The sequence below is a fragment of the Pezoporus flaviventris genome, unplaced genomic scaffold (genome assembly GCF_033815535.1).
Source record: "Pezoporus flaviventris isolate CSIRO_AGI_PZ_B2104156 unplaced genomic scaffold, CSIRO_AGI_Pfla_v1 ptg000002l, whole genome shotgun sequence".
Lineage (NCBI taxonomy): Eukaryota > Metazoa > Chordata > Aves > Psittaciformes > Psittacidae > Pezoporus > Pezoporus flaviventris.
The window spans coordinates 81714761-81741985 of record NW_026892550.1 but is presented as its reverse complement, the minus strand read 5'-3'; the positions used below and the strand labels follow the sequence as shown (position 1 = coordinate 81741985).

The 27225-nt window shown below is 42.9% G+C and overlaps 2 protein-coding genes across 28 annotated transcripts in view; both read right to left on the bottom strand.

Moving 5' to 3' along the window:
- Positions 1-27225, bottom strand: part of LOC133264792 (aldo-keto reductase family 1 member B1-like) — a 134430-nt gene that overhangs the window by 23106 nt on the left and 84099 nt on the right. The gene's annotated exons all lie outside the window — the stretch shown is intronic.
- The window catches only part of MICAL3 (microtubule associated monooxygenase, calponin and LIM domain containing 3), a 183882-nt gene that overhangs the window by 141531 nt on the left and 15126 nt on the right, over positions 1-27225 (bottom strand). For 23 of the 27 annotated variants that reach the window (XR_009741767.1, XR_009741769.1, XM_061444684.1 and 20 more), the window contains exon 1: positions 19485-19576. The exons of 2 other annotated variants lie outside the window; for them this stretch is intronic. The gene's annotated coding sequence lies outside the window, so the exon portion shown is untranslated. Of the gene's footprint in view, positions 1-6036; positions 6399-19096; positions 19241-19484; positions 19577-27225 lie in introns of those variants that run through there. 2 more of the 27 variants (XM_061444686.1, XM_061444688.1) reach the window with 2 other exon arrangements.

Sequence of the window (27225 nt, the reverse complement as noted above, 5' to 3'; positions counted from 1 at the left end):
AAGCTGTTTCATGAAGTGCAGCCGGCTCCTCTCACAGCCCAGATCTGACCTTCTGCTTCCCCCCACCAAAGAACTGGCACTTACAGGAGAAGCACAAGTAAACGATTCACTTTCTCTGATAACCATTCCAAAGAAGGAAGCTGTCTAGCACTTAAATGATTACAGTGGGGCTTTTCCTTCCCATAAACTAACCTTAAACATTCTCTGTATTTACAAGTCTGACACTTCACTGGGGTCACAGCCTTGGATTTCTAATCATGAATCTTCTTTTTCTGTGGAACATACAGAATTCACAGCTCACTATGGATACCAGGAAGAAGGAAGAAGCACAAAGCTGACATCTGCCTGGGGTCCCAAAATAGCTTCAATGGATCATTTGAATTCAGGTTTGCTAGGAAGGCCACTTGGAAAGATAAAAATCTATCAGTCTAGCATAACAAAACTGATCCTCAAGAGGAGTAAGAAGTACCTTTGGCCCACAGATTCTGGTTGCAATGCAGCCTGGGCTTAGAGACTACTTCTATAACATTCTTATGTGAGAAAGCCCTAGGGAAATGACAACAAAAGAACAAAACCCCATCAAACAGGGAGACAGCAGACCCTTGATACAACTATCACTAAACAAAAGAAAACTGGGGAAAGGTGCCTTTCACTTTTCCTTAACCAGAGATCTAGAGTGCATACGGAAGCTGAAGACATAACTCAATCACAGAACAAGTACCTCCTAGGCCTCCAGTCAAAAAACAGCTCCAGCTTAGATTTGTGGCCTCTCGTCCAATTGCCTAGAAGAGGGGATTTCTGTCTTTAAAAGAGAAATTACAACAAGAAGTTTAAAACAGCCAGGTATCATCACTACCATCAACCACTGCTGTTTACCAACAAAGAAGTCCCAGTTGTGCCTTCATATCCAGTAGGTCAGCCATTCAAGAAAAACCTACTCAGAACCTGTGAAATGTATTTTAGATGAGTCTGTGAAAAAAAAATAGCCAGATGAGGAAAATAAGCAAGTCATTTGATCATTTCAGTGTTTTAAAAAGTCAGAGCTGAGCCAAAAAAAAGCCACCATACATACTTCCTTCAGCTAACTGCACATTCTCATATTTGCCCCTTATGCTCCTATGTAAAATAAGAAAACACAGCGACCAGTCTAGGGGTTGTGTTGACTTCCTTTCATGCCTCATCACCAGTGCCAGTACTGGTCTAGGAATCGTTCACTAATTATCCTTCTACAAAACCAGAAGTGAACACTTCTACACACACAGGAAAACCTCCCCCTCTCAGTCGGAAGTGCTACAGTCATAAAAAGCTGGAGTCTTTCAAAAGTATGAAAAAAATACACGTCAGGCTTACTATAGTGAATAAGCTGACTTAAGATGACAGAAGCCATGTAAAGCTGTTCTGCCTGCTTCCCTCCTGAAGGCAGTAGTACCAATTTCTTTTTTTTTTTGTTACTCTGATATTTCACTCCTATTAATATGTGAAGCAGGAGCAGAAAGAGTTCTGTGAGATTCTACATATTAGCCCTGACAAACTGAACTCCCTCTTTCCTATCAGTTAACTTGAAGCACACGGAGAAAGATTTCCAAGATGCTACCTAACAACTTGTGGACGTTATTTCCTTAAGTCAGTTTGCAATCAAGTAATTCAGTGTGACCACAATCAAAAGGCACACAAGAACAAACAGGGAAGAAAGCATCTGCAGTCACAGTGCCTGATATTAAAAAATGATACCCAAGGGCATAGTGATTTCAAGGGAGGAAATCTATCCCCTCATAACTAGATGTAGCACACACTGTCTCATACCAGAAGCAGAATGCTACATACTGCAATATGGGTTAGCATGTGCATATTGATCCTCAGTTATCAACTCCAATTCTGTTGAAGTCTGAAACTCCTATCATTGGATTGCCTATTAATTCGCTAGTTTCCACTGTATGAAACTGTTCATCCATTGCCCGTCAGGTTTTTTCACCTGTTGTAATAAGACAACTTAAGAAATCAGCAGGTATGAATGCTGCCCAAACTAGCATTATACTAAAATTACAGAAGGGACTAGCTAATAAATAACCCTGTGTTCCCCTCCTGTGAATCAGCACTCTTTCAACATTTAAATCAGAATGATAGTTGCAACAACAGAAATATTTCAGATTTAAATACTGAAGTTTTGGCTACAATATAATTTCATTAAAGAAACAGAAGTGGCTCGTGGGGACCATCAGGTATGATGGAAATTTCAGAAATACTTCAAGTGTTAAGAGAGGCTTCAATAACACTGTAGCTAGGCAAATTATATGATACTATTAATTTCAGAAGCATTCTTGTAACTAAATACCAACTTCCAGCAGATCATATTCTGCAATGTAACTATGAATCACTGATCTCAAGAACAGCAAGCACAGGGGGAAGGGACACTTCTGTCACAGCCTGAACTTGATGCATACATCCCTCCCAAGAAATAACTCTCAACACGCACTCCAATGAAACTGCCACTTCACCACCAGCGACATAAATTTTACATTGCAGAGAATATCAACTATTGTGAGGTTCACTTTAACACCATTCACTTTCTCACCTGTAGGAGCACTCGGCTTGCCCTCTTGGGGATGTAAACAGTGTTAAACAACAGCAGTTCCCATTCACAAAGTCACAGGAAGCACGAGGATTGCATTAAGATGTTCAGCAAGTGGTAGTTATGCTTAAAAAGAACCCCTAGGGTTCATGGCTCTTGGGAAGGGAAGAGAAGGTAGGAATATTTGCTTTTTAATACTGTTCTGTAAGTATGCCTTTGTATACACTGTATGTGCCAAGTGGCACAGTTACAAGATATCACAATTTTCCCAGGCCTGCATCTATTCACACCCACCCCAGTATCTTGCAAATCCATACCCGTGTGCATATGTAAAAACAGACTTAGGGCTTCATTAGTATATGCATAAATATTCATTAGTTGCTATTCATGCCCACAAACACATATATCACCATCTGCAAGATAGTGAAAAGTGTCCTCTTAACGTACTGATCCCAGGAACAGGAAGAGACCTAGATTATCATCCTACCTATGCCTAAGCTTATGAAGGTCAACTACAAGACAATAAGGCTGCATTTCATTTATCTCCCTTCAAAAGCTGAAGGCATGCTTTTATTGCTTTTGTAAAAGGCCAGAACACCTTGAGATGAAAGAACTCCAGTGCAGTGTTAGATCAATAGTATTTTCAGCAGTTTAAAAGGCAGCGCTGCTTTCCTAGATAGGAACAGACCACAGACAGAAATCCTACAGTGCTGCAAGTGCCTATCTAAACTAGAGGGCAAAGTACAGGAGAAAGCAACTATCAGTATCATTCCTCTGCATACTCCACCCTGGTTCCTACGGAAGTTATGTGAAACAGGGAAGACAGCTAGGTCCTTTTCCAGGTTTACTTCCTTTCAATTTCTCTTGTAGGTTTGTATAACTGAGTAACACTGAGACACAGTGAGGATAGGGCCCCTGATGTTTCACCAGCATTTATTTTTAAGGCGACACTGACTTTGCCTGGTTTGCACTCCTCATTCACAGAGCAGGCAGGGCATCTTATTTCAAGTCTCTCTGCAGAGGCAAGAAACTCCATTCCAGAAAGCCAGGACAAGTGAGACAAGTCACCTCCCATCACTCCCAGAGTACACTGAGGGTTTAAGTCCATTCCATCCAATCCCTTCACAAACAAGGCCTGACATATGGTCCACCCCTACTTATTTTTATGTGAAAACACCACCCCAAGGCCACATAGTAGTAAAAGGTGCCTTTCTGAATCAGTGCAAAGCCCTTTGGAGGAATCAAAGGGGAACTACATGGCTAGAATCATCCAGTGTAACACATACAGGTACTTTAAATATCCAGCTGCAAACCAGCTTTACCAAAAAAAGAACAAATCAACACAGCTGTTCCATGTTCCAACTTTTTCCTAAGCTGCTCCTAATGGCCAATCAGCAGGGCAATGCAGCCATTGCTTCAGTTATTAGAAGCCTCAAGTTTTTCAGATATTCAGTAGTCATCAAGAATGGATAAGTAGCATATATTTTGCTAGTACAAATATTATGAGGCCATGTACAGGAAGAAGTGATTTTTTAATTAGAAACCCAGCTGATACAGACAGAAGTGACCATGTTGACAAGTGCAAAAGCACACCTGAAGAAGTTCGATGAGCTAAGAGGGAAAGCAGACACCAGGTAACAGAACAACTACTTTCTCTCAGAAGTGCTGCTCCTTCCATCTCTCAGCTGGGTCCCTAAAGACACAGAACATTGTCAGAACACAAGCCTAGGCACCAAAACCCTACACCAGAAAAATAATGATGATTAAAAACAGAAGTAGTGATTTTATGGCACCTCATCTAACCACTAACTGTATCTGCTCTCCTTTACTAACTTGCATTTGATACCTTTTTCTTTCATAGAAGCTACAGCCTTTTAACACTTCCTGAAAACATTCCTCCCTTCTCTCCACAGGTATCAACTAAGTCCACCCCAATACAACATCATCAAGCAAAAACTTTTATCATTCGCTTACCCCTCTACAAAGTATAGCACTGAGAGCAGCCTTATCCTCACTTCACCACCAAACCACCCCCACCTGCCTATGCATGCCATCACAACAGTTGCGGGACCATACAGTAAACCCAAGCAGGTTCACTATGTTGTATTCCAACAAGGTTATTTTTAAACACAGATCACTTTTCCGATCAGACTCTTTATGCACATCCAGACAGCTGTGCTGTGTGACAAGAGGACACAGCACCCCCAGGATAAAAAAACAACACAAAAACAGAGCAGCTGGAGGTAGGGGCACTGCCCAAGACACTCCTAAAAACATTCCCTTTGGAATTGTTTTCCTTTCGTATTTAGTTTTAATGATTGCTTCTATTGTTTCAGATCTGAAGAACCTGGAGCTGTAAAGCCTGTTTACTGAAAAGGAATGCACTTCACTGAACAATATAGCTATAGGAAAGCTCTATCTAAAGTCTGCTTTTAAGAACAATGAACAGTTGTCTTGATTTAATATCTTCAAAGTATTGTAACTCTGCTATCATCAATATTTAAACCAAGGGGAGAAAACACAACTCTCATAGCAAGCACTCTATTTACTTTACCCCACTGGCTCTGCAGTAACAGAGCTTAGCTGAGAAAAGTCCTGGTTTTAATAATGCTGCCATGCCAGGGAAAGGAAAATCATTTTTATAAGTGAAAAGCAGAAGTCAAACAAGAAAGGAATTTTGTTTGTTTCTAGAGCTGCCTTTTTGTTTAAGAAAACACAATGGAAAGCATAAAAATCTCAGAAGAATGAAGTGGACAACAGTGCCCTAAGGGAAAGGGAAGGAATAGAGAGGCTCCAAAAGCAAGCAAGAGTTACTGGCCTGTAGATCTGGTGCAGAGCCAAAACCCCCACACACCTAAAAGTATATATTTATGATTATGCACGGTCTGTCTTCTCAATAGTTGCCATGCTACAGTAGTCTGCTAAGCATCTGTTTCATTCTGTGAGGCTTTTTAAAGTCAATTTAATACCCACAAAAGGAGATTCAGTGCATCTTTCAGGAGCTGGGGGATAGAAGCATTTACAAGATCACATATGAAGGTGACAAGTAGCAGCTATTATTGAAATGAATTTTTCATTGAAAAAATTCAGACTGGATCTCTGAATAGATGCAGGACATTTAACGTGCTCCCCACCCTCCCCCACCAATAGAAAAGCCTTCCAGAAAATATTTTCCTAAATACCAGTCACATGTGGATTGTTCCACTGGAGCAGACATTCAAGGTCACCCAACCCCCAAAACCCTATTTTTTCCTCCAGCTGGTTTTTGTGAATCCTCAGATACAGGACCCTTAATAGCTTTTTCTCTTTTCATAGCATCATGTCCAAGCACTAGCATCAAAGCCTGCTATGTCTTGCAGACTCTAGCATTAACCATTGCTTTGTCCTACATTTACCCAAATTCCCAGTAACAGCATGACTGTTTAATGGATTTCCCCACCAACCTTAGAACAAGGCATGCCACGTACCTGATGTTCACTCACCCAGAAGCTCACAGCCTGCCACCAATGGGAAAAAAAGGTGGGCAACAGCTCTTAATTCTGTGAATGGCTGAACAGCGTTCTGCCTCCCCTGTGCTGCACTCTGTATAGCCACTGCAGTGCTCAGAGCAAGCAGACTCGCAGGAAGGAGCAGCTGGAAAACAGCCTTGCTTTTCTAAACTGAGCATAGGTGTCCACCCCAGACTGAGGGTGGTTTCACAGTAAACCTATCATCTACAGCGCCTTACCCAGAAGGTGGGTCACAGTGGCAAGTGGACATGGGAAGGTGATAACTAGGGCAAGATGGAATAAAGCAGCCAGAAAAATTGTGTATGCACACACACACACGCACATGTGTGTGTGTGTAGGAGGTAAAAGTGGAGCAAATAATGAGTGAAAAAACGGAGCCAGTATACAATGAAAATTATTTACTGAACAGATTATTTGTGATGCTGACCTCAGTTCATTCCTCTCCAAGTTTTAACTACTTATGGTCAGGGCTTTGCCTGGGACACAAGGTCATAGCTCATTTCCACCACTGGCCTCCCATAGCCACCCTAAGATACAGTAACTCCATCCTGCAGGTGAGGACACAGCCCAGCAACTGGCTGCTGCTCAGTTTCAGTGCTCTTGTTAGCTGTCACAGATTAGAACATGCTTATCAAAAGCCTGGTCAGCCCATCATGTTCTTCCTCCCTCCACCTCTAAAGAAAAGCCCCTTTGAACCCAGAGCAGAAGAGGGTGGTTAATGTTTGTGCCTCCACCATTTTCAAGACCTTCACAGAATGAATTTTTCTGCAGCACCTAAATATTACCAGGTTATAAAAAGTTAATGCCTGCCAAGCATTCCTTTCCACAGCAAGGACTGCTGTATGCAAGTTAATCACATCCATGACCTTGCTCTTGCCACCTAAAGATTTTGCTGGCATAACTGAAACTCCATAGACAACTGCATGGATTTGCTGTGTAGAACTGTGGCATAAACTCCAATACGTCACAGCAACTTGTATTTTGCACAGCAGGATCTACCCTGTCAAATGGGAATGCTAATGCATTTTGCATTTCTACTTAGGGAAACACGAGAATATAGTTTTTTATAAGCAAAAAATATATATATTTTAAGTCATTACTGCATTTGAGAACAGGATCACAGAATCTACTCGTTCTCAGGTTCCCTGATACTTATTAAGGAAGTTGTCTCCATACTGGAGGCTACATGATGAAACAAGCAGTAAACCCCAGTAAAATTGTGCAATAGACAGTGTAACAGCACTAAATGTCATGATCGTGTTACACTGCCTAACATTTAATTTACAGCACTGAAAACACCTTCTAGCCCATTTCACTGCAAAGAAACTTTTCTAAATACAAGCCAAAGTGTCTGATTTCATGGACAGGCTGAAGTCAAATCCCATTCTTCTGTCAGGTGTCAGAGGGCTCCAGCCCAGGAATTAAAACTGAGCATACGCAATTGCCATTGAGGCAAATGAAGCACAATTGTAGTAAATAAGTCAAGCCAGCTGAAGCTAAGACAGCTGTTAGAAGGACCAGGCTCAGCTACCCACTCTTGTGAATCATTTCCTGAATTGCTGTAATTAGCACAGCACTGTAAGGTAACACATCCTCAAATCCAACAGAAGAAATCAAAACTCATCTTAATTTATTGTGTTAATATTACAGCACTTTACTCCCAGTCCATTTCAGAGTCTTCTCTTCAAGATCCACCTCTGTTGTGACATCAATAGGGAAAGATCAGCTGGTGTGCACCAGACTCTAGCCTGCTGGGTCAAGTCTTGAACCTACTCAGGCATTTCGTCTGTTCCTCTTTTCACTACCTCCTCTTTCAGATTTGTTATACTTCATGTTTCTGTAATTCCTTACTTTCTTAAAACTCTACAACCAAAATAACATGCCAAATAGCTGAATTCACCAGCAGAAGATGACTGTGAGAAATCATCATGCCTTTAAGTTATGAATGCATAATAAAGAATTCACCACCTTTTTTCTCTACCATCACAAAAAACACTGACTGCCTGGGATGTTTTCCTGTATGTTGGTTGTTCCCTGTAGCTTTATGAAATCTGTTAGCTTCTCTCACCCTTGGAGATCCAGAATTTTGATATTATAAACCCTGAGCTCATTGAGAGTTTGATGAAGCATAAAGTAAGCATATTTTAACAGTCAAATGAAAAACAAAGGGCCTTTTGTAACAGCAGAAGAGTACAGGAATAGAGCAACAAAGGAATGAGGACTTGGAAAAGACAACCCTTTATATTTGGAGGTGACATTCTGCAACATTTGATTAATCATCCAATTAATCAGTGACATCACTGACATGATTTCAAATGAATACAATAACTTCATCACATGTAATTGTTGTACTGACACAACTCATCTGAAGGCTTTAGACTAAGCAAGAAAATTATATAAAGCAGAACCACTGTGATGCTGCAGGAGTACAACACAACAAGGATACCTCACCTCTTCAAAAACATTTTCTTTGAAATTTCCTGGCAGAGGGTAAACAGTAAAGTCCCCGGGTTCTTGGCACAAAGAAAGACAACTTACACAATGCTTCTCAAAAAATGCTTCTCAAAAAAATAGTTATTTTGCTTGTGTAATAGCAAAATTACTTGCTGCTCCATGACAGCTAAAGTTACAAGATGCAGTCTATCTTAAGATGGCAGAATTTATCACAGGTGAAAATAAGTCATCTTTTTAGAGCAGAGAACGAAGGATAGTGCACAGCAGTTCCTGAAATAAAGTATTTGGGTTTGACAATACTTCAGTTTGAAAATTTCCACAATTTACACTAGAGTAGAAGAGTTCTGAAGAACAAAATTATGAAGTGAACATCTTCTAGAACACAGTTTCACCAATATTTTCAGCTAGCCTTAGAGAATATAACTGACAAATACTCCTTTTTTGATCTACCCTTTTAGAGGATAACTGAACATTTTCATTCCTTCTCTCCTAACACTGCAGCATTTTAGAAGATTGTTGCTTGAGTAACTATTTAAAAATAAACTCTTCAGAGAGCACACAGCACTAAAAACAAGCCTCTCCAGACTGATGAGACATGTAGACAATCATCCACAAAAGGGCACATTAGCAGAAGAATTATCCTACAGAGGAAGCAAACATCTCAAGTGATACTCTCCAAGCAATTCAGCTGGTTTAGATCGCAAATGAGACTATACCATTTCTAAATTAACATTAAACTGATTCCCCTGCAAGAAAATAATACAGCAAACTGCACAGCTAATCCAGTCCACAAGGCATGCCCTGGATGCATTCCATGTCCTTACTGTAAGAACAAGCTTATGGCTACTGCTAACAAAACTCAGCAGTTTCTCTTCCATGCACCAAAGAAGGGGAAGACAGCAAACAGCCAAGAGGAAGAAAAAGAAAGTGCCTGTGGGGAACGTGGAACACAAAAAGAAAGCAGTGGATTAAGGGAAGGAATACACATAGGGGGAGGAAACCAGAAGGAACACTAACAAACCTGAACAGCACACTCTACTCTGCAAAGGCACTCAAAAAGCCAGTTTTCCAGTGCCACCCTGAGATACAAAGATAATGTAACAGAAACATAGTCCCCAGTTGCTGGGATGCCAGACGCCCTCCCTGATGCTACTGAAGTTCAGCTTACTGTGGCCAGAAGAAAGAAGGTTTTGCATCTTGGGGAGGCACTGACAGAAAGAGTACAAAAAAGAGATGGGAGAGAAAAGACCAGTAAAAAAAAAAAAAAAATACCAAACAAGCAGACCTGGAAGAGATGAGAGAGAGGCTACATGTCATACACACAGCGTATTCATCAAGATGTCCCAGAGGGAACACATATCGGGAGACTCCTCCTTCCTCTAATGAGCCACACTGTGAACACGCTTGTGACCACAACTGCACAAAGGATTATCATCTGCAGACTGTGAATTGGCTCAGCACACAAACGGGACACCTGGAATACCTTATCCCTCCTCTGATTTTACTAAGCCCTGTCACTTATCATCTGGGTAGGATAGAAGACCAGCGAAGCAGGAACAAGTGTGATGTGAGTGCAGAGAGGCACCTGAGGAACAGTTCAGCAGCAAATCCACTCAATGTCATTAACCCTGAACATGGTGAGTGGAGCTAGAGGTAAGGGAGGATGTGCAAGGGACATTTGCCCTGAATGCACACTGGTTATTCCAAGAAAAAGGTTCCCAAATATCACCTCTTACAAATACAAGCTTCCTCATAAACCCACAGAATTTATATTTTGCAGCTTTAGAAGTGTTCCACTGAATGATTTGAATGTCAGTTCACATCTGACAATAAATCCACTGTCAAACAATACTCTATTCATTATTCTGAACATAAAACTTCCCAGCATTTGCCATGCTAAACATCAACAGCAAAATCATATTCACTGTGCCACCACATGAAGTGATGCCTTAGGATCCTGTGAAAACCATTGCTCGCTTGTGAAACACCCACAAAAGAAAGGTCGTTATCCCAAGTAGTTTGATGAAGAACCAACACTACTGCAAATGTCCTGAGCCCAGGCTGCTGTCGTGGATAAACTGAACTGTGAGTATGAAGTTACCTTGGCATGGCAGAATTTGCACATTAATAATTTTTAAACTGTGGAAAATGAGAATTTTCTTCTAAGACTGACAGGTTATGAGAGTTAAATAAGATTCTGTTTACACCTTGTTACCTCATGCTTGCACCTTGAATGTTTAAGTAGTTAAGCCCTTATACAGTGAACCATGTTGGGAGCCAAGAATTTTAGAGTATGTTTTTTTAATTCATCTATGTAAGCTAACAGCAATATAAGCATCTGTTTAAAAAAAATACCAAACTCTGTTATACCTCAGTGGAAACCTTTGACCCAAATAAAGCTGTAGCAGATACTGAAAAGGAAGAAGAAGTTTGTGGAATAAGCTATCATACGAGAACTAAAGTTAATTAATTTTTTAAAATACTGATAGCAGAAACAGTGAAAATAGGAAGGTTGCATAGTGTAGGAATCTGCTGCATGTCATGCGAAACAAGTAATAGTTGTGGATAGTCTCTTCACTGTCCCTCCAAAATTAGCTACACACTCGTACTTTGATCCTCTTGAACTATTGTTTGGGGAGGGACCCCTCATTAGGGACTGTAGTGATAAGACAAGGGGTAACGGGTTAAAACTTAAACAGGGGACATTTAGACTGGATATAAGGAGGAAGTTCTTTACTGTAAGTGTGGTGAGGCACTGGAATGGGTTGCCCAAGGAAGTTGTGAATGCTCCATCCCTGGCGGTGTTCAAAGACAGGTTGAACAGAGCCTTGGGTGACATGGTTTAGTGTGAGGTGTCCCTGACATGGCAAGGGGGCTGGACCTAGATGATCTTAAGGTCCTTTCCAACCATAACTATTCTATGATCTTTTCTATGACCTATATCTGCTTTCTTCTACTCTCATCAGCTTTAAGGGGAAAAAATAACCTTACAGCACAGACTTCTTCATTATGTTTTAATAAAATATTTGGGACAGCAGAGTCCTGAGTGCATCTCCAGGCATGTGTAATGCAACAGGCATGATATGTAATGCAAAAGCAACAAGAAAAATATAAGGTACAATGATGGGTTCAACTGTAGCCCACCTTAGTGGAGATCTGCTAGTGATGCTGTCACCTTCTGAATAACTCCTCCATTTTCATGAGATCTGCTCCTGATGCTGTCACCTGGATAACTCCTCCATTTTCACATGTACAAACTTCTCTCTTTCTGAAGTACCAGAAGCAAACAAGGTATCTACTGATACCTGAACTTTTTCTGTATTTCCTGGATGTGTAAGCAGTCCTACTCTCCCTGGAAAGTCCATACTATGTTTAGATTCTGTTTGTAAGCAGCAAGACAAATGTCATTAATGAGATTCAAAAGAAACATGAAATACCAGACATGAGGCACTGGCTTTGCCAGGCTCACCAAGGAAACTCTACAAAAAGGCTAATTCCAAACCTGTATTTCTTCACAACCAAAGCAGAAGGCGGCACAGCTCTAGAGAATTCTGAATGGGAGGCCTTAATAATTAGTAATGCAGCATGACCAAGTGAATCATCAAAAGCCACATTCCCCAAAAACTTTCCTCCTTCCTCACACAATCTTACCTGTTTTTTCTTTCTCAAACTGAGCAGAACTCTGTTTATAGCAGATGGAGTACCACATACAATGTCCACAGACCATTATTAAAGAAATACAGAAAAAGATCAGTGAAACATTCTTGGATTTGACTGTTTAAAGCAAGACTCTCTGGCAAACACCAGCCTCCATTCCTCAGTTTTGTGCCAACTACCACAAAACAGAGGAAATCACAAAGTTTAATATCCTCCCCTTTGTTTCTTCAGTCACAAAACCATAATGTTGCAAGTACTGGAGGACACTTCTCAACCAGAGATCTAGACTCCCCTACTAAATTATCAGTGGATAGATATCAGTTAGGTTTGTGCTCTTTAACTGGGTTAGAGTCAAATTTGGTTTCTTGCTGCCCTTAATTTCTTTAATGAACCCTGAAAAAAGGTAAGCAAGTGTTAAATGATGAAAATCACTACAAGTGGATTATATTATTCTTTCCACAGGACCCAAGAAGAGAAGCCCTTTTTAACAGCTGTGTAAGTATACACAGCATATTTAGAAAGACTAAGAGAAGGGTAAGAAGGGCCTCCCAGCCATCCCATTAAAAGAAAGGCAGCTCCACAGCCATAAATAGAAAGAAGTGTTACATGGGACTCACACAGTCACAACCACTTTTACTTGCATGGCAGAGATAACAAGATACAATCCCACAACAATGCTGCTGTTCTACCTACATTTAAACTACCAGTGAGAAGTCTCCCCACAGACGCAGGGTAAAGAGATCTTAGTTATTTAAAAGTAAGTCACTATAAAAGTTATGCTATCCATTGTCACTTTAGTTCAAAAGTTACTTAGAAGAACAGGAGATTATACCCTAAGACTCATCACCCAAAGTTCATTCCAAAGCATCCCGCAGCCATGATGATAAAGGATACAGACTAAGTAAAACTTGAAAGGAAGATATTTATTAGAAGTCTTCAATGCACTGAAAACGTCCTCTTCCCTCATCCACATCAGCTCCCAGCAAGCCTTGCTTCACTTCAAAGCACTGCAGATTCAGAGGAATTACTTCCAAACAGTCCAGCAGAAAGCAGTAGTACAGAACAGTTTTCCTGCTGGCCAAAGAGGAAGTTGATGCAATAAGTGGGTCATTTCCCAGATTTTAATAACAGCAATCCTAATGCAGGTAAACACAGCACAAAACAAGTACTCCTGGACTGATGTCGGAAACAGCACAGAAACCAAAAAACTGTAAGATTTTACTTTTGTTCTGTATCCTACAATAATGTTTGAGATTACCAGTCTAAACCAGAACTCCACTACATAGTATGCTACACTAGAAAGAAAAAGCAAACACACCTCTTGCACAGAGAGATCCAACTCAATTGACAAATGGATCCAAAGAAAGAAGGGAGCACAGAAAAAAAGGAAAAACCAGAAAGATAAGCAGTGGCCTCAGCTCATTACCAGCTGTTCTGGTTCAGTCACCTCATGGAAGGGTAGGGCAGAGAACTCCAAAGGCAGAAAAGGAGGTGGTTTCACAGATGTTTATGAGACTCCTTTTCAAGATGGGTGAAAAGCATCCATCTGCCCTCCTCTTCAAGATAAGTAAGATAAAGACAGATCACAACAAGGCTTTAGTGAGTGCCTAAAAGTTAGCAGCATCAACAGGAGGGACTACATATCAAATTCTCTAAAGCACACCATTCTAGGTGACATTCAAAAAGGGCCAAGAAAATGAGCTTCTGTCTGTAATTGTAGGACTCCACATAGGAATGATTTGCTAAAAGTCTTAATGGCAGACAAAAACAATTCAATAAAAATGGTATTGTTTCAAACAGTTGAGTGTCAAAAAGAAATCCAGACAAAGTGAGGGCAGCGTAGACTACCTTTAACCATGTGGCTAGACACAGAAGATTATATCTCAAAGACATTGTGGAGAAAGAATGAAAAAGGTTAACATATAACCCAGATAAAGATCTGGAGAGAAGGCAGAGATGACAGGCTGAGAGAGACAGGAATGTAATAAAAAGGCTTTCCTCACAATTTCCATAGCTTTCTTCAGTGACCCTTCTCAAAACTGAAATGCAGTTACTCACTGTCATCTATTGCAAAAACAAGTTTCAGAACAGTTGATCTTTACTGTAGCAATCAGGTTTCTGTCTTCAGCAAGACGCTATGCTGCTATTGCACACAAGTTACAAACTCCTTAGGAAGTGGAGGATTAAATAGATTCCTCATTCCTTAAACTGAAATTATTCTACTGTTAATTTACTGCTGTCTATGAAGACCAACAGCTTGCATTTCCCTTCCTAATACTCAATAGTTTTGAATGGAGTAAATTTCAATACTAAGTAAAGAAAAACATTCTTCAGTTTCCTTTTGCTACCAAGCCAAATAACTGCTGGTTGATTAAACTTTAAAGGAAGGGGGGGGGGGGTAGTGTTTGTGTAGAACAGAGGCTGCCCACACAGGGGAGCAACCTTCCTTTGCTGAAATTGTTTCCCTTCTCTGGGCACTGAATTTCTATCATAAGCCACTCCATGCGCAAGAGCACCACAGTGCCTCCTCAAATTAAGACATAATACAGGCAGGAGAGTGAGAAGAGATGTGATCTTTGTCAAGTTTACTGTTCACATTTACCAAATGCTGTTAGAGCCCCAACAACTAAGTATTCCAGCTACCTCAAAATTATGAGCAGACTGCAGGAACAGACAACAAGTAATTTGGTGACTGCATGTCCCAAACACACAGTTGGAAAACACATGTTTTCATACCATTCATGAACAGCATCTACGTGCGGATCTCATTCCTCAGAGTGTACGTTACTGGGTTCTCCTAGATCCACTTTTCCCTTTTTCCCCTCTCCCTTGTGCAATTACAACAGAAGATGTCATTCAGCTGAGGGAGGGAAGAGAAAAAAGGAAGGTAAAGGGTGGTGATTTGATGTTCCTATGCTAGCTTACCTCTTGCACTGTCTCCACTGTTTTGAGCTCCCCTCCTAGTAAACAAACTTGTATCTTATCATTTCCAAGTAGCAGCACGAACACCAGATCAGTATGACTGCTGCTTTATTTCCACCTGTCAAATTATGAACAGCATCTCTGTAGCTGACATTTTAGTTGCATCCTGCCAGTTTGCAAGGCTAAGGTCAGTTTTAGGCCCCAGTGCTGCTGAGAGACCTAACAAAATGCAAGCAAGACTCCCTGATGGAGCTCATATAAAAACCCACTTCCTGGATTTACCAGCAGGAATTTCCCCATCCTCCCCTTTTAAATGAAAGGTGAGATTATCGTTGGGATCTGGTACAGTGAAATCACTCACCCAGGAAAACTCTCTCAAATCACATCTGAACCAGGAGTATCTCAGCAGTATTAGAACAGCTGTACAGTACACAAGCAAAGCTGCATTTCACACCTATGCATTAACAACAGACCACGATGTTATGACAAGCACTAATAGCGCGCACAAGCTTCACTCCTAGAACCAAAGCTGTGCAAGGACCTTACATATGATAGATCAGTCAAACCCCCTGACTGACAGCTACACTGATGGAAGATTTGAGTGTAGCCTTTACATTCATTTTTCCACCGCAGGCTGTTAAGATGGTGATCAACTGGCAGAGAATAGATCCCTAAAACATCAGAGCTGGAAGCTGCATGGCAGAAGCCAGTTGTGACCAACCTGTTATGACAGCTTCCAGAGCTATCTACAGTAATAGCACAAAAGCCATAACACCAAAGAAGATCCAGGTACAGGCTCAGCTGTTGCTCTCACAGGCAATTTCCTGTGACAGAGTCAAAAACAACAGAAGTTCTCTGTCCTTACCAAAAAAAAGGCAGCAGCAGCACAGACAGTTCTCCCTCTCCCTTTACCTAGAGCTAACTTTAAGATTAGATCAGCAAGACACCCCTTGTGTCTGGCAAAGGAGAAAAAAAAAACCCACAAACTAATCTATTCCTGGATTAAGTGACTGAGAAGTCATTTTGAAATCCTGCAAGATGAGAGGAACACATTCAACTGAGGATCAATTCTGCCCAGCTTCCTCCAAAAGCAACATATCTCTGCATTACCACACATACAACCATAATTCAAGCTCCCTTGCAGAAAAGTAACAGTGCTGTAGTCTTTATTAAAAGAGACCTGCACCTGGAAAATAACTAAGATTTCTCATGGGAGGCATGTTTGCAGGATATTTGAAACCTAGAAAGGCAAGAAAGCTTAGAATAAAGTGTCATCCTGACCTCAACCAGCTGTGTTTAGGTTTGCATCGGGAACATACAGTCACATACTGTTTACAGATCCTTTCTTAATACACAGGAGAGTCAGGAATCAGCGTTGGGACCGGTCTTATTCAACATCTTTGTTGGTGACATGGACAGTGGGATTGAGTGCACCCTCAGCAAGTTTGCCGATGACACCAAGCTGTGTGGTTCAGTTGATATGCTGGAGGGAAGGAATGCCATCCAGAGGGACCTTGACACGCTTGTCATGGTTAGACTTCATAAGGCTGGCATCAGCCCACCTCACAAGTGCAAGGTCCTACACCTGGGTTGGAGCAATCCCAGGCACAGCTACAGGTTGGGCAGAGAAGAGGTTGAGAGCAGCCCTGCAGAGAAGGACTTGGGGGTGTTGGTCGATGACAAACTGAACATGACAAACTGAACATGAGCCAGCTGGAGTGTGTGCTCGCAGCCCAGAAAGCCAACCGTATCCTGGGCTGCATCAAAAGGAGCATGGCCAGCAGGCCGAAGGAGGTGATCCTGCCCCTCTACTCTGCTCTTGTGAGACCTCACTCGGAGTACTGTGTGCAGTTCTGGTGTCCTCAACATAAAAAGGACATGGAACTGTTGGAACAAGTCCAGAGGTGAGCCACAAGGATGATCAGGGGACTGGAGCACCTCCTGTATGAAGATAAGCTGAGAGAGTTGGGGCTGTTCAGCCTGGAGAAGAGAAGGCTGCGTGGAGACCTCATAGCAGCCTTCCAGTATCTGAAGGGGGCCTATAGGGATGCTGGGGAGGGACTCTTCATTAGGGACTGTAGTGATAGGACAAGGGGCAACGTGTTAAAACTTAAACAGGGGAACTTTAGATTGGATGTAAGGAAGAAATTCTTTCCTGTGAGGGTGGTGAGGCACTGGAATGGGTCGCCCAAAGAAGTGGTAAATGCTCGATCCCCAGCAGTGTTCCAGGCCAGGCTGGACAGACTCTTGGGTGGCATGGTTTAGCGTGAGGTGTCGCTGCCCATGGCAGGGGGTTGGAACTAGATGATCTTAAGGTCCTTTCCAACCCTAACTACTCTATGATTCTATTTTAGGAACAGTATTCTGTATTTGAATTTACTGAAAAACTGAAATTCGGATACCTGGCATTTAGAATCAGCATAACTATTAGCTACTTTCTGCGCAAATACTTAAGAGTAACTTTAAAAGAAAAATCTTTATGGTTGTCCTATAACATTTAAGAGGAGTTCTCCTGTCCATTAAAGAACTAAAGGATTTCCAACTTCACCAATTAGCTCTAAGGTGGATCTTCCACTGTAATTTCAGGTTTGAATGAACACAAGTCTAGTATATCTAGTCATATCCATCTGTGTTCTTGGACACAAGGACTTTAGCAAGCTGCAAGCTAAATACAATCGTATCTGTATTCTTAACTGCAGTGTGACTTTTTCAGCTGCATATGAATGTGTAGCAGGCTTTTGGCTGGTTTAAAGGGACACTGCCAACTTCAATCTAACTCTAAATCTAGTTTTGTGCAAGTAAGCCTTCACAGACTCTTAGACCAGCAGAAACATTCCCATGATTAAACAAGCTGAGTCCTATGCAGCAAGTTATTTTTACCAAACACATCCTTGCACTATGACCAACCCAAACAAGAGTGCTGAAAATGTGACAGTGAAAAATAACTACAAGCAGCACATTTTCTAGAAGAAATGCAGAAAGAGGCATTAGCATAACTACTGGGAAGTCTGTTTCAACTAAGCTCTTAGTTATACACAGAAAATCTTGTTTACTGGTTTTTTTTTTCAAACTCACTTAACTTTTTCCTTTCAAAGTCTGTAACTAAAATGGGCCCTAATGGATAAGCAGTTTCTGCCTATCCAAATTGTCCAGCAAGAGGCCACTTATTTGCTCAGCTTCCCCTAATCCCCTCTACACTAGTACCGACCCAGTTCATTTAAAGTGCAGAGTAAACAAGAACCCCAGTTTTATGTCTTAAGTTTAATGCTCAGCTTTTCCACAGATTCTTCACTTTGCAAAGGTATACAACAGAATCAACATATGAAACAGCAATTTTCGTAGTGACAGCCTTGAAGGTTATTCCTCCATCTCAGTGAAAGTTAATGTCAATTGCTCCATCGCTCTAACATTAAATGGATGAAAGAGATGACTTCTTCAGAATATAGAATTAAGTTGCTACGGTGAATACATAAGTAGGTTTTTATTATAACAAGTGAAGGAACCCTATGATTAGAGGCAGTTACCCTTGTTATGTATTCTAACACCCCAAACACATCTTTGGACAACAGCTGCAGAGATTAAGTCTGTAACGTAACAGGGAAAAAAAAAAATAAGAAGGGAGACAAAAGCAGTAGCTGGACATCTCTTGTACTGAACGTATCTACAATAACAAAAGGCTAATAAAGGCTTATGTCTGTGAGACAAGCAGAAAATGAAACCGGTCCATGCTATTTCTTTCATGGGAGTGTCACAAGCCGTCTGACGATGTAGTACCAGTAGTACGTTATGACACTGTGGTATTCAGCGCTATCGAGCTGACCCGCAGGGCGGCTATCAGCGATAAAGCCAACGAGGAGGCGAGGCATACCACCAGGCACTTCGACGTGACCGAGCCGCGGGGAGCCTGCACCCACCCCTACAACCACCGCCGCCTCCTCCTCCTCCTTCTCCCGGCCCGGGACGAAGATACGCTGTGCCCCGGTACCTTGGGCTGAGCCACCCCTTCAGGCGAGGGAGCGCTCTGGGGGCCCCAGGGTGGCCCGCCACCGCCTCGTTCCTCCCCGGCGCCGATCCATGTAACCGGGTCTGGGAGCGGGCAAGGACCCGCCGCCCAGGGAATCGGGTTTCGGGGCCGAACGCCCTGTATCATCAGCTCCAACCCCCGCCCCGGCACGGCGTAGAGACCCCCGCGCCGCTGCGGCAGGCCGCTCCCCGGGGGCTGCCAACGCATGAAACGGTTCCTCCGCTGCTACCAGTCACCTCCCCGCGACCGCGCGGCGCGGCAACGGCCATCCCACCTGCCGCGCCGCACCACGCGGGAGCCCGCCCTTCTCTCCCCGCGGGAAGCGGCAGCAGGGTCTCTCCGCCCTTACCTTCGCCTCATGCTGCTCGGGGGGCGGCGGTCGCAGGGCTGCCGCAGCCCCAAGTGCCCCTGCCGCGGGGGGCGCCGCGCTCCGCTCGTCAGGCTGCCGCCACGGAGCTAAGCGACCCGACCCTGCCCGCCGCGGGAGGGGGCGGGTGAAACGGGAGCGGCGCGCGCGCACACCTTGGCAGCTACCGCTGGTGCGGCCCCGCCCCGCCCACCAACCGCTCAGCGCGCGGGGCGGGAGGACAGTCCCCCCCCAGCACACACACAGACAGACAGCCGGGTCCCTGAAAGCCACACACACCGCGCGGGGGGGGGGAAGCGGAGTCTCCAGCCGCCGCGCCCCCCATGGTTCCCCGAAACACGGGGCAAGGGGGACGAGAGCCACTGATGCGGGAACGCGGCAGGTGCGGCGGCGAACAATACAAGCACGCGGATTCCCACACAAGACACAGAAACCCCTCCACGTTCTCGGCTCTATACGCCCCCCGCCCCCTCCCCCCCCTCCGTTCCCCTGGCAATGGTACGCTCCCACCGCTCGAATCGCAACAGGCCTGGCGGGGATTGGCCGCCCTGGCGGGGAGGGGCGGGGCCGGGGCGCGCGCCATAACGCGATAGGTGGAGCGGAGATCAAACAAGAGAGAGGGCGGGGCGGTGACTGTTTAAAGTGCTGGGGCGGGGCTCAGCTACCCGTCGTGTTGCGCACCCCCCCGAGGGGCCGTCAGCAGCTCCCTCTCGAAGTGAGCCCGTTACCCTCACTTCTCTTCACCTCACACACCGGATGAGGCGGGAACCGCGAGGGCCCTCCTGCCATCGGCCGGGCAGCCGAAACCGGCGGTACCTCCTGTCATGTTGCCGCCTAAATGTGAACCGGCCGTGAAGAGAAGATTAGCGAGTAAGGAGCCGGGAGGAGGAGAAGGAAGGTGGCAGAGCAGATCTAAAAATGGCTGAAAAACGCTTGTAAAAACTCCATGAGAAAGGGATACATCTATTTCTGGCTCGGTGTTGGCAGGGGAGAAGCTTGGTGCTGTGGTCATAGCAACTCCTCTTTGCATCCTGCTCCCTTCGGGGAGATAGCTCTTTGCCTGTGCGCTCTGCAGAGATGAGCGATTACATCAGATGAATGCCTGCTCCCATTACCCTTGTCTCCTGCTAATTGAATCAACTCGGAAGACCCAAGGATTGACTAATCCCTCAGGTTACGAGGAGGTAATGCTGCAGGGACTGGATGGGCAAAAGTGACAAAACCCTGTTCTTCGAGAAAGCACTGAGAGGAACACAGAAATGTTTAGTGTGTGTATGTAGCTTTATATATATATATATATATGTTTACTCCTTAAAATGTTTCATTCTTATCTGTATGCTTCAGTGTGTATAAGCAGCACACACATCTATGCCATCTTCACCACACTCAGATGAGTATGCCCTTGAATCCTTCAGCCAAGGGAAGTAGTCCATATGCACTTGAATACAGAAGGAATGCAAACCAACACAGAACCACTGTGAGAGACCCAGGGATTAGGAAGTGAGTGCAAACTCAGGATAATATGATAATAGTGATGGTAATATGAAAATCTACCAGTTTTCCTTGAGATAGGCCTCTCCAGCAGATGTAATTCAGACACCTTGCACACTCAGAACCACACAGTTGCAGTGTCCTGCCAAAGCCATGGTCTTATAACCCTGCCTTAAGAGAAGTTCTGATCTCCATAGTCTATTAGAGATTTTGGCATGAAAAGCAGTCAGGTGCTGTGATAACAGGTGATAAAAGCCAAAATAGGTATCATTCATGAGAGATGGATAAAATGAGCCAATGAGGAAATTCTTACTACACTGTGGTGTGACAAATATCAGCCAGAAGTGCACAATTCCCAAATCTCTATCTATATCCCTGTATGAGAACAGATGGAGGAAAGCCTTTAGCTGATCTAAACTTGGCTCAACCCACCCTATTTACTGAAGGAGTTTCCGTGAGCACAGAAATTAGAGCTATGGGTTGCAACTGCTTGAGAGCCGCAGCCTGCTGATTCAGCTTATGTGCTGGAAAATCTGGCAAAGACCTCTGTCCTACCTGAGCACATGCACAAAGTCATGCAGATACAAGTACCAAAGGGTGGTAAGAGCTCCAGCCAATAGGTATTTTCTCCTCTGAAATCACTGACATAGGAGCTCCTCATAGGGGAGGCAGCAGCTTCTATTGCTTGTTAATAACCAATACATCAGGGTGTCCTCTGCAAAGATGCAGGCTGAAGATGTGTGAGATTAGTGGAAAAACTAAAGCAAATGGAGGAGAGGGTTTACCTACAGTGATCCAGGAGACATTTTAAAATGCTCTCCAAGGGACCAGTGCATGCAGTTGCTGGCTGAGCGCTGTGCCTCCATAAAGCCCGGAGGAGGGTTGGCAGTTGAACAGTAATATTTGTGAAATGCTAATAGGGACCCAAACAATTCCCATTAGGGAATTGAAGAGCCGTCTGCACTCTAGCATGAAGCTGCCTATGGCATCCACAGCAAGACTTGTAGGCCTTGGCTTGATATTTTGGAATCCAGCACCAGGGAGGCTTAGTCATATGACAGGGTTATTTGCATCATTATGCTGTTAGATTCCCAGGGGAGTTTTCACAATGCGCTGTAAGAGGAAGGGTTTAAACAAGCAGAACTAAAGCAGAAACAAAGCACTGTACTTCCTTTGCATGTCTCTTTTCACTGCATGCACGTGGTGTTCAGAGTGGGAGGAGGGTGGAAGGCAGTACTGTATAGAACTTTAGCCCAATAAAGCACACACACAAAAACAAGGGGCTGCAACGTCAGTACAAAATGGGCTACTTTGTCAAAGCACGCCAAGACAGCTGAAATCCTGCATCACAGCCTAGTAGAAGACTGATGTTCCAGGCTGGTGACATGAAAAGTAAGCCCATTGCCATTATCTTCCCTGAGGACTTTGTGGAACTGCTGGTTTGCACTGGGTGAGGTAATGGTCACCTCACCCCAGCCAAGCGGTGACTCCCTGTCAAAGACTGCCTGCAGGCACTGTAAAACTGGGTGCTAGTAAGCAGAGCAGCCATCAACAAAGCAGTCCAAAACCAACCCAAGGAAAAACATTGTGGGTCAGGATTCAGCTCTTAAAAGGAAGTGAGCTGCTACTGCTCCAGATGGGGTCAGAGTACGGTACAGTGACCCATTTTGAAAAATATGTATTAAAAAGGGCCTTTTTTATATATTCAAAGAGATATTATTGAAGATTAATAAGAGCCAGGTGCTGCTCCCAGTTCAACAAGGAGTACAGGAAGGAAGGCAAGTTACAGAAGAAAATCCAAGAAAGTTTTTGGTATCTCCATTATATGAGAGCTATTTCCAAAGTAAAGATGGCCAAAGCATTCTCTTCTGATGACCTTCCAAGTCTCAGAACTTGCCAGGTGCACGGCTGCTGCTCCTGTGGGAATTTATAATCTCTTTAAAAACGAAGAACAGCAAATTCCACTAGAAGCATACTGTCCTGGAGCAGAGTTCCCACATCTGGAATTTGCAAGTAAAAACATAGCAAGTTTTTTTTCAAACGAGGAGGTGATCACCAAATTACAGGGCTGGAAGGGATACCGAGAGGTCACCTAGCTCCATCCCTGTGAAAGCATCTCTGTCCCATCTGCTTCACCCCTCAAAGACCCCTCCAGTGCTGCAGACACCATGGTCTACCCAGCCAAGATGTTGCTTTCTCATGATTCAATCTTCTTGCCTTCAGAAATTTTTCCCTAATGATCTCTTTTACTATAATTTACATCTACCTCTCACCCTACCCATCACAGACAAAGAAAACATTTGTCCCTCTGGCTCCTGCAACAGCCTTTTAGATTGATGAAGATTGCTCATTTCACTTCTTATTACACTCCCCAGACTTAAATCTCCATTTCTTCTTGCCTGTCCTCCTAGGTTACAATTGTGATTCTGGTGATGCTCAATATTGATACACCTTTGGTGGTTCTCACTTTAGTCCATGTCAAGGCCACAACATAAAATCGAAGTGCCACTCTGGTTAGCCAGAACTCTTATCTCCTTTATGCAAGTGTTTCTGCTAAAAGTCACTGCATTTAAATTGCTGCCTGCTGGAGGGAGGAATTGGGGATCTCCTTAATGAGTTGTAGTCTTATATTCTGATGCTATCTACTTGATGGCTAGAGCAATTTTAATTTCTTTTAATGTAAAAGTAATCAGCAGCTGAATGCTTCCAAAAGAAGAAATGTTTCCAGAAGAAACTGAAAGACAGCAGAGAAAGTCTTGTCTACAGAGGTCTTAAAATCTGCTGCCCTCTGCATCAGCCGCAACTATTAGCTGGAAGAGTTGTCCAATTCTGGAGAAACTAAAGAGCTGATTTCTTAATCCATAGCACAGGTGTTCAACTTGTATTGGAAACACAAGGCAGAAGTCATCAGCCACCCAGCACTCTCCTGATGCAAGTCGTTATTCACTGTATAAGCATTTGAATAACTATTCAAATATAGTATTTATAAAATGATGCTATTTAACCCCCTTCCACCACTCCTGAACACACAGGCACACACTGATCTGGAGTGATATTGTGTGCAGGGGTGGGAGTTGAGTTCCAAATAAATTGCTGGTGGTGTTTTGTTACAAGAAAACAAATACAAGACTAGTGCACTTGGAAACAAACCAACCCACAACACCTAAGGCTCATTAAGAAGAAGTAGAAACTTTTGTAGGTAAAATCTTCTCCAGTTCAACAGGGAAATAAAAAGCTGGCCCATCAGCTCCAGTAAACTTTGATCACATAGAAAAATGTTTCTAACCCTTCAGACTAAGAATATAAGCTTTCAGATAGGAACTAATAAAGTTTCTCTGGGCTACACACAAATCTGCTGAGGGTGCAGTGTAGACTTAAGCATTTGGGAGTATTTTAGGAATAAGACAGCCCCCAAGGCTGTACATACACACTGCAGATAATTACAATGCTCACAGATTTTTCCAAGCAGTAAAACAAAATCGAGCTGGGTTTGCTGCTATGATTCAGGACTGTGGGTATACAGGAAGCTAATGAGAAACATGCAACTTTCACTTCACTATGCTGTAACTTTTTCAACAGAAGTAACCCAAAACAAAGGCTACACAAGGGCAGAAAACTCCTTCCCAAAACCGTACTGTATGCTAAGAGCTTGGAAGAGTAGCCTTCATGCTTCCTTTATGAACATCAGCAGCTCAAAGGTGTAAAGAGGTTCAAGACCACCTAAAGCAGTAAGACAAGTACTTTTCAATGGGCAAAATACAGCTAAGCGAGAAGACCATACCTAGATGAAGTACTACTAGACTGCTGCCATACTATGCAATTAATATATTAAATAAAAAATCAGAAGTACAGCATTTCCTTGTACTCAGCTAGTCCCTGAAAAGGACTAGAGATTTAAATATAGAACAAAGAATAAATAAAGAAACAGATTTAAACATACCTTGGTGAAATGTAATAGAAAGAAAAGCCCTGCGAGGTCAATCATTGAGACATTTTGTTGGTTCTTCATCTAATCTGGGCTACACAAATTCCACACAAGATCTGCCTGTGCTGGGCTCCCCCGGGACTGGTTTACTCTACATAGCATGCATTGAGGTCTAAAAGGCATGTTTGCTATTGAAGTTTAGCTGAGCAGAGAGCTGTGTGCTATGTTTTGTATACTTGTTTTTAAAGCAATGGCTTTTTACTCCTTTAACCAAGTATATAAAGTACTAGTGCTATTAGAATTGTCAGTACTATTAGAATTGTCCTTCACAAGCTATAAAAAAAGGCTCTACCTACATTCCATCTAAATTCATCACTGTTTAGATAAGTATTAATAAAAAGGGAAATCAATAAAGACACTCTATCGATCCTGAGAACGTGGAACTACTATTAATAAAACATGTTGATGTTGGTTTATGGATAGGTCAAAGTCCTGGTAAGGGTGTGTCTGTCATTCTAATTTATGTGCAGTTTCATCAACAAAGTATTTGTTATTGCAGTATTGTATTTATTCATCTCCTGTTTTCCTCCCCCACAGCCAGAACATCTGCTAAATGTTTCTGAATCTGAGCTTGTTGGGATAGGGCCCATTACTTTTACATATTTATGAACTGTGTGGTACACTGGCACTCATTCAGCAAAGACTGCTTCCCGAGGCTCATGCGTGAATGACATAAACCGGTATGGCTTTCTGTGCAAGAGGTCCACATGTGCAGGGGTCACAGAGGGGGCTGGAAATCCAGTTACATCCAGAAGTACTTAAACTCCACTGCTGCAGTGGAACAGAACTATCTGCTAATATCTGAGTGATGCAGGAATGCAAAAAAGGAAGAACAGGTATTTATGGTGTACTAAGGAATTGTAATGAAGAGTAACAGGATAAAATTGAGTGAAATGAAGTTGTATCTGACTCAGGAAACATCCTCTGTCATCAAAATATTTTCAAGTTTGGTCAAACAGTCCAAAAAAAGAAAAAGCTACAATGCTTGTGTTAGTTATAACAGACTTGACAAAGCAGAACACACAACTGCTTCTGAGGATGGAAAAATGAACAAATAATTCATTTTGATTTTTGTTTTTCTTCTGTTGTAGCCCAGCCTCTCATGCCAGCACTCACACAGGCACAGCTTTATACTGTTTACACACTGAAGGGAGTGTATTCTGCTGTCATTGTGCAGAGAACTTACACATGTGACTGTCATTACCACAAACAGAAGCAATGTTCATAAATTGCCCTTGTGTGCCTGGACTGAGTGGACCTGTCCCTATTTGCCTTTCCGGCTGGTTTGCAAACAGTGCCTTTCCAAAGTCGAGGTTGTAAGATTTTCAGACCTCGTGAGAACTGAACGTAGCCCGTCTCATCTCAACTGTGCGAGCCATCCATGCTCCAAGGATCATTTGTCTGCCTAAATCCATGCCAGCAGCAGAACAAAAGCACAATTACAGCCTAATGGTCTTAATAAGATTACAGCTAGAGATGCCCCAGTGCTCTTGTCTGGCCAGGGAACAAAACAAGCACCAAATTCATCCAGAGAAAAAAAAAATCTCATTTGTTTTCATGTGAGCAGGCTGCAGGTTGATCAAGATTTCACATCTATGATGTACAAGATCACTTCAACTTCTTTTGCCTTATACTTTCTTTGCAATGCATTATTTTACAAAGCAGCATAGTTTTCTCACTGGTCTCTAGATTTAACTAAAATTTTTCAGGTGAGAATTTAAAATTGATGATCATATTGCTCTGTAGCTTGATTGCATTTATAGATGCCTATTGTTAGCCATGCTAGATTGATCTCACCCGTGGCTACCATCCGCCTGTATGCTTGACTGTGGTATCCATGTACAACGGTGGAGCATGGTGGCTCTTTGCCAATATAATCTTTCTTTTTATCAGCAGTTTATCTGGTGCATCTGTTTGGCTCACTGGAATGAAATTCCTTGTAACTCTATCCTACACAGGGCAAATACTCTTTCTGCACCTGTTCCAAAAAGCATTTTACTGCTTAAATTCTTAATCTCAACCAAAAAAAAGAACAAAACCCAAACAATATAGCATGTATAACAAAGGCTAGAATAATGAATTCAATGAAAAAGCTGATATTTGGGTAGTACCATACCAGCAGGCTAGAGTACAAACCCTGGTATCTATGCATTAAGGTATGAATTTTATGGCGCTCACTGCAAACTGCAGATACTGCCCTGCAGATTTCATTGAGCTTGCTGCAAGAAACCTGCGGCTAATGGGTAA